This window comes from Pantherophis guttatus, chromosome 1 (assembly GCF_059756535.1).
Source record: "Pantherophis guttatus breed Tessera chromosome 1, ASM5975653v1, whole genome shotgun sequence".
NCBI lineage: Eukaryota > Metazoa > Chordata > Lepidosauria > Squamata > Colubridae > Pantherophis > Pantherophis guttatus.
Window position 1 is genome coordinate 154459821 of NC_142063.1, and position 11580 is coordinate 154471400.

An 11580-nucleotide genomic window follows, 5' to 3' on the forward strand; every position below is an offset into this window, starting at 1 on the left:
AGAGTAGAATATGAGCTTGATGGAGAGAGAGAAAGAGAGAGAGATGCCAGGGTAGATAAACATTGCAGAAGCCCAGAGTTACAATAATATCTTGAGCACCCTACTAATTCACGACATAAATGAGGAAGGGAGGAAAGCTCATTCAGATTTGCAAAATTTTGTTTCTGTAGCCAATCTGAATCAAAATAGTTTTATGCCTCTTTCTTGGTCTGGTCTACCTCAAAGGGTTGGCTTCCAATTCAACAAAACGTCAACACAGTAAGAAATAAAAACGATCCCAGGCCTAACACTTTCAGGCAAGGATGTGACTCTTAAAGATATTGAAGCATGTTTTTCCACATTATCAATCTTTCATTAAACCATGATACTAGCTATTATGCAGTTACTCAGCAGTCTTCTGAAATCTTTTTGACAAAAAATAATGAAAATTCCATCCATCTTTATTATGCTCCAGTCCATCAGAAAATCCATTAAACAAACCACAGAGTCTATTACATATACTGTATCATTTACACCAAGAAGTTTAATTTGGTACTCTGCTTAATTGTCCAGCCCCTGATCTTCCCTGGGTTTTTTTTTCCTCCTGATCTTGTTTGTCATTTCCAGTATTCCAACAATACACTTACTGTAATACACTCGCCCTGAGGCATGGCTGCTGCATGATGGTATCTTTTCTAAATATCACTGGCCAACACTATACAGTATTGTATACTGTGGATACTGTCTCTTGGATCTGATCCCTCATTGCCCTTAAGCTCATCAAATTACCAATCAATCATATGTTAGCTAATGTATGAAACAGTTGCTGGAGACCTTTTTGTGAGATACTCGACTGCAGTTGGAATTTCTGCATTGCACTTTACCCCACTGTGGTAATATCGGCTATGCAGATAATTATAGGAGGAGGCAGGAGAGCTGGCAACCACCCGGCTGCAGATTTATTGCAGATGCCTACGCCCCAACAACAGGGGAATTGCTAGGAAGTTCACACACATTCTAACCTGCAGCTGAAAGGAGAGGCTCCGTTCCAACTTGAAAGGCACAGGAGAAGCCCTCTAGTGTATTGAAACTTAGGCGAGACACTTTCCAAGCAATGTGCAAATTTCCCCAATGCAGGCTCTGAATGATTCCATCCTTCTGGTAACCCTTGTAAAATTGCAGGCATTGCTTAAAAGAGCAAGACGTACAGAACTAACTCACCAAGTAAGATCTCTGCTACTTCCTATTTAGGGAAAGGCTTTTATACTTTTCTGGATTTTGATCGTGAAAATACCGATGCTGGTATAATTGCTAATTCCAGCATTCAGAGTTTATCATATCCTGCTGCTATTGCCAATTCACCGCATTTTAGAAAAGTCCTATGCTTAGAATAATCAATGACAAGATCTTGCCTGTTGTTATTCATTGGGCTCAGGAATCTCCTAATAAAGGAGAATATTTGTAACTCAAGGGTTGAAATGAGGGGTCCTTGGTGCTCTCTGAGCTTGGTTGTTGAAGACATTTCATTGCTCAAACTAGGTAACGTCATCAATGCTGTGATGTTACTAGCATTAGCACTGATGAAGCTACCTAGTTTGGGTAATAAAACGTTTTCAAGAAAATAGCCAAGCTCGGAGAGCACCAAGGACCTCTCATCTCTTTATTCTTCCTATCTGACAGTTCAATAACCAGCTTCCCAAATCCTAAGGTGAAGACTTCATTTTGTTCCCTCTCGTGAAATTCCCCAAAAACAATAGAAAAATGTTGCCAGCTAGTCAGAGGAGAACCAATATCCACTATACACAAGATGGTGAATGAGGACAGGTAATCCTCAAAAAGTAATCAATCCTCCATCATTTTCTTAGGTTTTTTTTTTCACTAAACCAACGTCAGCAAACCGTCCCCACCCTCACCTTGCTTTATCCACTTGCCTGGCTATTTGTCCAAAAGAGAGGCGCCCACAGATTTTGGCAATTTCATCAATATGACAGAAGCGGCATTGTGCCACTGCAATATAAGCTCCATCCCTTTCATAGAAGCATGTAAAACCGCGATGCACGTAGACCAAAGGTGCAGAGTCTGTATGATGTCAATGTGGCATTTTATCAATCGACATCCTGACCCCCCCAGCCATGTTGCCTCTGGTCCTACAGCCAATCTAGGACACTGAGTACTGTTTATAATCTGTCTGTCTGTCTGTCTATCTATCTATCTATCTATCTATCTATCTATCTATCTATCTATCTATCATCTGATTGATTGATTGATTGATTGAGCTGCCCATATTACCTTGTGTCTCTGGCTGGTGCATCCAATTAAAAACATAATGTCCAAACAACATAATTAAAACTAGAGAGTACATTTTAATCCTACACACGATACAGCCTTTTAATGGGCCCCAGACTGGCACGGGATTCACAGACCTAATGGTGAAACCAAGTTTTAAGGGCCAATGTCACCTCGAGGGAGAAATGATGTTCCAGTGGGTGGATGCCATGGCAAAAAAAGATCTTTTCTGTATCCTGCTGAATGAAGCTGCTTGGCTGACTCGACCTGCCAACATGCCCCTCCTGCTGGACCTGATGGGACAGGTAGATGTAACGGGACAGGTGGTCTCTCAAATACAGCGATTATGATCAGATACTACAGTTCTAAATTTCCATATTAACCTTGGTTAACGGTCAACATCTTTTTAATTCTCTTGCTTTATGCTCATAATGTGATGTGAATCATCACAATAACTCAGTCTTCATCCTTTTTTCCCAGTAAACTGCTAACTGCTTAATACCTCTGTAAAGGTATTACTGTACTACTGTTAAAGTACCAGTAGTAACTATTGAACATGAAATGATTACCGTATTCCATTGCCTCTTGTCATTAACTTCACACATTCTTCAGACTGCTTAGCTATTGATTATAGTTTGGATTTTGGGCCTCTGGAACACGTGGGCCTGTTTCATGAGCTTTATCACTCGGGTTCCAAAGTTCTGACATTATAGCACAGAGGTGTCAGGTATGTGGCCTACAACACTCCTGAGTGCAGCCCAAATCAGATTAAAAGCAGTTGGGTAATATTTAGGGAAATAGAAATACAACAAAACATAACATTACACTTTAAAACAAAGTAGGTAGCCTTCACCTACCAACTATCCCATGCAACGACTGTTCGAAGTTAAGACAATGCAAAAAAAAAAAAAAAAACCCTTTGACCAATCCTTACATTAATGACTATTACCTTGTTCTGCAGTCATGTGATTTCCATTTGCATGTTTGGCTTGCAGCACGCAGAATCAATAGGCATAAGTAAAATTGTGGGTCCCAAATCACACAACGATACAAAGAATTTTAAAGGTTAAAACTCAGTTGAAATTCAGTTGCTGTGATTAATGGATAGAAAATTAGAAAAGAGTTATGGAAGTTGTTTTTGTATATAATAAGTGCTGCGAGGGTATTGTGTGCATAACAATAAAAAGATTCTCCAATGCCCACACTCTCAAATGTCCGGTGAAGATGGCAGAATTAGCAGAGATGGGACTTGTCTGATTAGAAAAAGGACAATGACCACTTTTATTAGCTACTGGAAACTCCTTATGGGTTTTTTGCTGAAGGAAGAAAAAAATGAATTTGTGGATTTGATGATTGGGAAGGGTAGGTTATGGAAAGAAGGAAATTATGTTGTAATCTTTGTAAAATACAAAGACAACTGCTGTTAAGAAGATTGGAAGCTGCTTCTTTAAAACTTTTACCTCTTTCTCTTTGCAACTTTTTCACCTGCTTATTATTTTATTTACTTTTTTTCCCCAAAATTTGTATTGTTTCTATTCTTTAAAAAATTCTTTTGATAAAAAGTACATATGAAACAAAGAAGGCAGAAGTAAAATCATAAGTCACAGTTGAATGACCAAAGGTGAAATATGACAAAGTCTATTTTGGTCATGTGATTTTCTAAGTCATGTGTGATTTTATATACAGCCCAGAGGGACCTTCATCTACTATTAACTATTTTTTTCAGCCCCAGTTTCTGTTGACTGAGTGTACTGTTATAGGCGACATTGCAAAGTGCAATGATGTGGAATAGCAGAAGAACTGCAGGAAGTGACGAGAGAAGGATGAATGCTTCCCTCTATTGTGTCTCATTAAAATTTGCTCTACTGAAACATGCATTTGCACTAAATGGGCCTTCTACTGGCACTCAGGAATACTATGCTGATCTCTTCAATGGGACCCTTTTCATCTGGAGTTAAATAAGAAAATAAGATACTTCCACTCTTCCTTTCCATTCACTGCAGTCTCACTTCTCTGGATACCCTTGTAGCTTCTATTTATAGCTCTTTAAAGCAGCACATTAATTGCTGTCACACAATTTAACATCCCATCCAGCTTGACCCTCTTATCACCCCAACGCAAGACTGACATTTTAAGACTTCATAATTTAAGACTTCATAGCAGCTGCCCACTGAACGTAGGAAGTCAGGCAATGGCGAATAGCGTCTCATTAGTGCCCAACAATTAATTGCACATTATCAATGGTATCTGTCATAGTGGCTAGTTCCACACTAGTTTGTATGGTGACATGGCCACTTTTTAATACATTCACTTTTTTACATCTCAGTATAATCCTCAAACCTCATGGCCTTCATACATTAGAAAATGCAATGTTTATTCAGCCAATAGTCTCTGAGTGGCATGTCCTGGGCAAAATCTGGACTGATGAAAAATTACATTAAATTTAACTAAGATGGCCCTTGTGTATTTAATTATTTAATCATTTTCTACTGTCATATTAAAAAGTGCAGGTTGGCAAGAGCATTCGGAAGAGCTCTGGAATCATAGATTTTTGACCTCAGTTCTACAACAGACTTTGCTTCTATCCTAGCCACAAAGATTATTTTTGATATTCCCTTGGTTCATGCACTTTGACCCTGGTTTAAGGTGTGGCTTCCATGCGCCCAGCCAGATGGCTCTGCACTCTGTAATGCATATTAAGTCTATATAGTGTTTAACATTATGGCTTCATCTAATGCAGTGTTTCTCAATCTCAGCGAGTTTAAGACCTGTGGACTTCAACTCCCAGAATTCCCCAGCCAGCTGGCTGGGGAATTCTGGGAGTTGAAGTCCACAGGTCTTAAACTCACTGAGATTGAGAAACACTGATCTAATGTAATGGGACATGAACAAGAATTACTATACTGTACATTCCAATTTATTGAAATGTACTCAAAGTATTAAAAGTACACCCTATATTCAGTAATGTGGATTTTTCTACAAAAGATTGAATCTGATTTTTTTCCCCCGCGTTGCTCTGTACCAGGGGTGAAATGCTACTGGTTCGCTCCGGTTCGGGCGAACCAGTAGTGATAACAGCTACCAGTTCAAGCAAACAGGTAGTAAAAAAATGCTTTTAAAATTTTTTAAAAAGGTTGCGACAATCGCGCAGCACAGCTGTGATCGTCAGAACCTTTTTTTTTACTTTTTAAAAGTATTTTTTACTACCAGTTCCAGCGAATAGGTAGTAAAAAAATGCTTTAAAAAAAAAGGTTCTGACAATCAAGCGGCACAATTGTGATCGTCGGAACCTTTTTTTTACTTTTTAAAGCATTTTTTACTACCTATTCGCCCAAACCGGTAGTAAAAAATGCTTTAGAAAAGTAAAAAAAAAACAGTTGACCATGCCCACCCAGTCACATGACCCCCCCTCCACCAAGCCACACCCACCAAGCCACACCCACAGAACCGGGAGCAACAAATTTTACATTTCACCACTGCTCTGTACCTATGGAGATTTCACTTAATTTTGAGCTTTTTAATTTAATTTTTTCCCTTCTTCCTTATTTTTATAAATGATTCAAGACGGCAAATAATAATCCTTCTCCTATTTTCCCCACTGCAACAACACCACGAGGTGAGCTGGGTTGGGAGAAATGACTGCCTCAGAATCACCCAAGTGCATTCTTAATGTTATGTTCTTCAGGGATAACCGAAGAGGTTTTTTTTTTATTTGTAAAACTAAAGTAGTGGACTTGAATATTTCAGCTAGGGGACAGTTCTTGAATCATTAAAAAGCACCTAGCTTGCAATCTTTGTTGATAGAGGAGGTGTGCAAGAAAAAAATTGTGCTACCATTGATCTTCCCCAATAATGTAATCGAATAAGGAAGAAAAATTAAGTTGAGGGAGACTGCAGTCCAATAGAAAACGCCCTGTTCTCCCATCCTCAGGGGTGAAAAGGATACGGGAAGTAGCCTTAGCATCAGTGCCAAGTTTCCTTTGGGGAAGTAAAGTTTTAAAAAAGCGAAATGGGAGAACAAAATGCATGCACCCACTTTTTACCCTAGTATGAGTAAGCTGAGTCACAGTTTCTTTCTCTTCTATAGAATCCTCTCTGAGTTTGGTTGTTTGCTTGAAGATATTTCATTAGCAGACTAGGTTACATCTTCAGTATTCTTTGGCACTGAAGATGTTATCTAGTTGACAATGAAACATCTGCAAACAGACAGCCAAGGACTCCACTGTTCAGTCATGAGCTGCACATAATCTTTGATTTATGGCCACATCTGAGCCCAGAATTTGGGTTGTAAGTCATTGCAGTTGTAAGTCCAATCATTGCATGATCGGATTCAGTTTTACCACCATTTTTTACAACGATTGGTAAGCAAGTTGTTGTGGATGTTAAATGATTCAGCTTATCCAAAGGGTGCAAATGTGATTATGTGACCAAGGGATGCTCCAATCAGTTTAAAATGCAAGCTGGTTGCTAAGCACCAAAAATGAAATCACATGACTGTGGGGGGGGGTGCGGCTTCTTAGGACAGGTCATAAGTAAATTTTTGACTCCATTGTAACTTTTAATTGTTGTTAAGTGACCGGTCATTAAGCGAGGACTACTTACTCAAATATTCTCTTCCAATGGTTTCTCCTGTCTGATGATTCGGCTGTTTTGGTTTAAATTTACATGCATTTAAGCAAAGTTTTTACTTGCTTAATAATAAAGTTTCAGGTTTTTAATGATAAACAATGGCACAGAAAAATGAATCATCTTAAGAGAATTAAAGCATTTATTCCTATTGGACTAAATTGTTTATTAGGTTACTAATTAATGTTACAAAACTATTTTATAAATGGTAAATATTCCACCTTAGGTGAAAGCCTTGGACCAATGATTATGTGGATCTAAAATAGTCAGAATAGGAAAGCTAGCAGGCAATTGATCTTGAATATAAGTAGCAACCATTTCAAATGATGTTATAATGCACTGAATCTGTCAAATTCTGAATTGTGTGGATTTTGAGAGCATTTCAAAAATTAGCAGGCACTTCCATCTTCCCCAGAAAAAAACTTGCTCTCTTCAATATGGTTGTTTACAGTCTTGTGGCTTTAGGATGAAAAAAGAATTTTACCCATCAAGGGCACAAGGGTTCTCCATGTTTCAACAAGCGAGCAGGCCAACCGAGCTGACTTGTTCATGTCTCTGAGAGGGAGTTTACATGAAAAAGAGAAATTTCACACTACCACCTCTCCCCCACCCAACTGCCAAACACAGCACTTTCAACTGGATTTAACTTGTCCATGAGTCAGCTTCCTAGTTAAGAAATCAAAACGCTCACATCTGATTCATAATGCTTCCAGACGAGGCACTCCTAGCACTATTAAATCCAAAGCCCTGTGCAAATTCCAACTTCCATTCTAAATTGTGGTTGTCTGCTAAGAAAAAGTGCCGGGAGAATTAGTAGAAAAGCACAAGAGATTATCAAGGTGGAAGGTGTTGCCATTAGAATATTGTTCGGTGACTATACAAGAAAACCTTTGGAAGCAACCCAAACTTCAGGATTTAGATGGAATCTAAATTCCCTCTAAATTTAGAAGGGAAAAAACATAAATATTATTTTCATGTGTACAATTTGCGACATATTAACACATTACCTTATCTTTTACATTGAGATTCTGTCCTCTATCCACCCACTGCCTTTAAAATAATTTAACAATTGTTTCTTCCTAGGTTACATATACTTGATACATTTGGTGGACTTTTTCCAAGAATATCCTTCCATTGACCAGGAACAAGCTGCAAACCTAACAAAGACCTCAGAGAGAGAGAAGATCTGCTGTTTGCTCTGTGTTGTGAAGTTGGATATTATCAAGATTATGGGGTGATAATTCTGCTGACATTTGTAGTTTAATTCGTTCTTCTCTATGTTTTGCTCTTGCTTGGTGCAAACAACCTCTAGATTTTAGTAGAGCAAACTACCCTCAAAAGCATCTGTTGTTTGGCCTGAATAGAGAATTCATTTTCTGGAATTTTTTTTCTTTCTTTAAAAATGTTCTTGGATCCCATCCTTTGTATACAGTATAAGTGCTGAAAACTGGCTGTGGAACACCCAGGTCATTAGGTGGCAGCATTCTTAATTCTTTGCTGCCACTTAGAGGTTAGTCAAAGTACTGCAGCCAAATCTGGTAGAGAAGGAAGAGAAGAAGAAAAAAGGCCTGTTTAATAACATCCAACGTGGAAGCCCCTATGGCAGAGGTGTCAAACTCACATCATACGGCAGCATCACGTGACGTATCGGGACTTTTTCCCCCTTCGCTAAACCAGGCGTGAGCGTGGCCAGTGCATGAGGCATTGGGCCGGGAGTTCGACAGCCCTGCCCTATGGTCTTTTTCTTTCCAGCTTCTTTGCAGTAAACTCAGAACACATGTTGAAACCTAAGATTTTATTAAGCAGGTAAGTTGGTAACTAGCTAATCTAATGGCAGTTTTATTTGGAATTCTGTTTGTACAGTTTTTGCCTTTTTTTGCATTTCTGAATTTCCCTTCCCCCCCCCAAACATCTTTTTGTATGCAGAGGTTTAGTTTAATTACTTTACTAAGTTCCCGAGTGCAAGATGAGGCAGTTGGTTAGCTAGCAGTTGTGTTTAAAGATTGGTGCTAAATTGTTAAAATATATTACTTCTGGATTTTAGGGCTAGGTGCTAAAGACCACCAATATAACACCTTCAATTGCCACTCTTGTTTAGAGGAAAAAAGAAAATGTCCTGATTTCCCCGATTGCCACTTTAGTCCAATTATTGGATTTCCTAAATCAGTATTCCAAGCAATTCCGGTATTCCGGAAAGACAATTCATAATTGGTAATAATAGTATACTTTGACATTATTTCGGTTGGTTGATTATTTCTGTTTAAATAATGTTAAATTCTCAAAAATAGTACAGGCAGTCCTCAACTTAACGACCATAATTGGACCCAAAATTTCCATTGTTGTTAAGTGAATCACTGCCATTCTAAAGTGAACCATGGCAATCATTAAGCTAATCTGGCTTCCCCCATTAACGTTGCCTGTCAGAAGAAGTCTAGGAAGGTTATACATGGTGATCACATGACCTCAGGACAGTGCAACTGTCATAAATACGTGCAACTTACCAAAGGCCTTAATTTTGACCACATGACCATGGGGATGCTGTAACTTGTGTGAATTGGTGAAAACCAGTCATATGTCACTTTTTCAGTGCCGTTGTAACTTTGAGCAACCACTAAACTAATGGTTGTAAGCCGAGGACTACCTGTATATGGGCACATTCTTGACTTCACCTATTATAGTCTTAAACTCTTGCCAGAAAAAGCAATATAACTGGCAGACAGCCCCGTCTTATTTCATGGCCCAAAATTGGTATAAAAATAATCCTGTAAAAGTTATAATTCTTCAAAAAATTTAGTTGATCTGAACCATATTAAAGTTTTGCAAACATTAAAAGGATTAGAGGAAAATGCCACCTATTTTTTTCAAAATTTGAAATATTGTGCCAGTAAAGTATTAATTTTGTATATGCTGGGGAAATTTTTCATCTGGAAAAATATATAATTCAAAAGATTGTCAGCTTCTGCTATAATATCTGTATCAGTCCTCTGCTTAGTTAGGGTGCTCCACTATAAATGGAATCAAATAACTTAATTCTGCTTATTTATAATAGATATTTGGAAACCCCCAGCCTCCCTGTGACTGATATAAAATATTTCTAGTCTTGTTTTCTTAAAATTGAAATGAAAGCTTTCAGTTGTCTTTGCCATTTCATTAGTATTTTGTCTGGCATTTCAAATGGGAAGGATTTTAAACAAATTATGATTGGAAAGAACTTGCTGGAGAAACATTTTTAGTGAAACTAGTATAATTACAAAGCAGTCTCTCAAATGCTTTCCCAAGTTAGGTTTGTTGTATCTATTTGTACAATCCAACAGTTCACTTATAATAATAAACTGATTGTCAATTTACTTAAGGCAACAACATTCTTCATTGCATGACATTCCTGAATTTCTTGAAAATATAACAATTGATTTGTCAATTACAAGTGCCTTCTTAATTCCCTTATTAGAAAAAAAAATCACTGATAGATTTAGAATAATGAACTTTCAGAGGCAAGAACCACACTTTTATCATACTTGGGCAGATTAAATTCCAAAACGCAAAATTGCAAAAGGTGTAATCTTGTCAATTCTTGTTATATATGGAAATGGTGAACAACGTTTGGACTTTTCAAATTAGTGGTGACTTTTGCTTTTTATTTATTCATATCCTTTTTTTGTATTTGTACTCACAGCATTGTACATTATTTGCTTAATATTTTTCTCATTGTGTAAATTGCTTTTCCATTTTTAAAAATCTAAATAAAAAAACTGAAACAAGTTATGATTGTTTTCCTATGAAATAAGGTGTTGCTGCTTGCAGTGTTAATTCTACTCCCATTTATCAAGAACTACCAGTCAGCCAAACAGCTGAAATTAATTTTCAAATGTTGCCACAATGAAAGTCTATGTCAGGCAGTTCCCATTTTTCACCAGTAGTAATTTTCTCCTCAGTAGATATAAGGAGGTGGGGAATCTGGATTAGAATTGAGGAAAGATTAAGAGGTAAAAAGCGTTCTTCTTCCATAAAGTGGATCTGATCCAGACTATCATTTCTGCATTTTGCTATTTAGTTAAAAGGAAAAATGCCCTTCAACTATACTTATCAAATATATATTTGGTTTGATTTTTAAATTTAAATTAAATGTGAGACAAAAAAAGAAAAACAAAAAATCAAGAGGCAGCAGAAAACCAGCCATGGTATAAATCTGAGCTGTTCAAATGCCCTAGTTTTGGGCCTATCCCTTTTGCTAGTTTAAAGTACCATTCCCCAACCTTGCAAACTACCTTATCATGAATTTTGCTGCCTTTGTTGCTATGACCCATCCTGATTCCATGAAGTTTGTTGTGACTTGGTCCCAATACTATCTGTGTTGATGTCTCTCACTTAGCTGTCCTCCCTATGTCAAGTCACCACCCAGCAGGAAAAATATCTGCCAGTGTGATGCTCCAAAGTGGATGGATTCTGCCAACGAGGGTGTTAAAAAAGGATCCAGACCGTTCTGGCTTCAGGCCTCTCTGTCTCTCATCTCTGTGCTTTTCCCTCTGCACCTCCTCCTATAACAACTCTTTCAAAACATGAGAATTCTTTTTTTTTTTTATTCAGATCAGTTTTGAAGGAAACTGAGTCCCAGGTGGCCCTTTTGCTCTCTCTGTCCTTTTTTTCTTGCCTTTTTGTAGGCAATAAATATCAACATCCTGATTGCTACAT

At 37.8% G+C, this 11580-nt stretch overlaps 1 long non-coding RNA gene across 1 annotated transcript in view; it reads left to right on the plus strand.

The window, feature by feature from the left end:
• LOC117671605 (uncharacterized) overlaps positions 1 to 10649 on the plus strand; it is a 17363-nt gene extending 6714 nt beyond the window's left edge. Inside the window, exon 2 of the long non-coding RNA XR_004592951.3 lies at positions 7975 to 10649. This is a non-coding gene — a long non-coding RNA (uncharacterized LOC117671605). The remainder of the gene's footprint in view (positions 1 to 7974) is intronic.
• Positions 10650 to 11580: the final 931 nt, after the last annotated feature.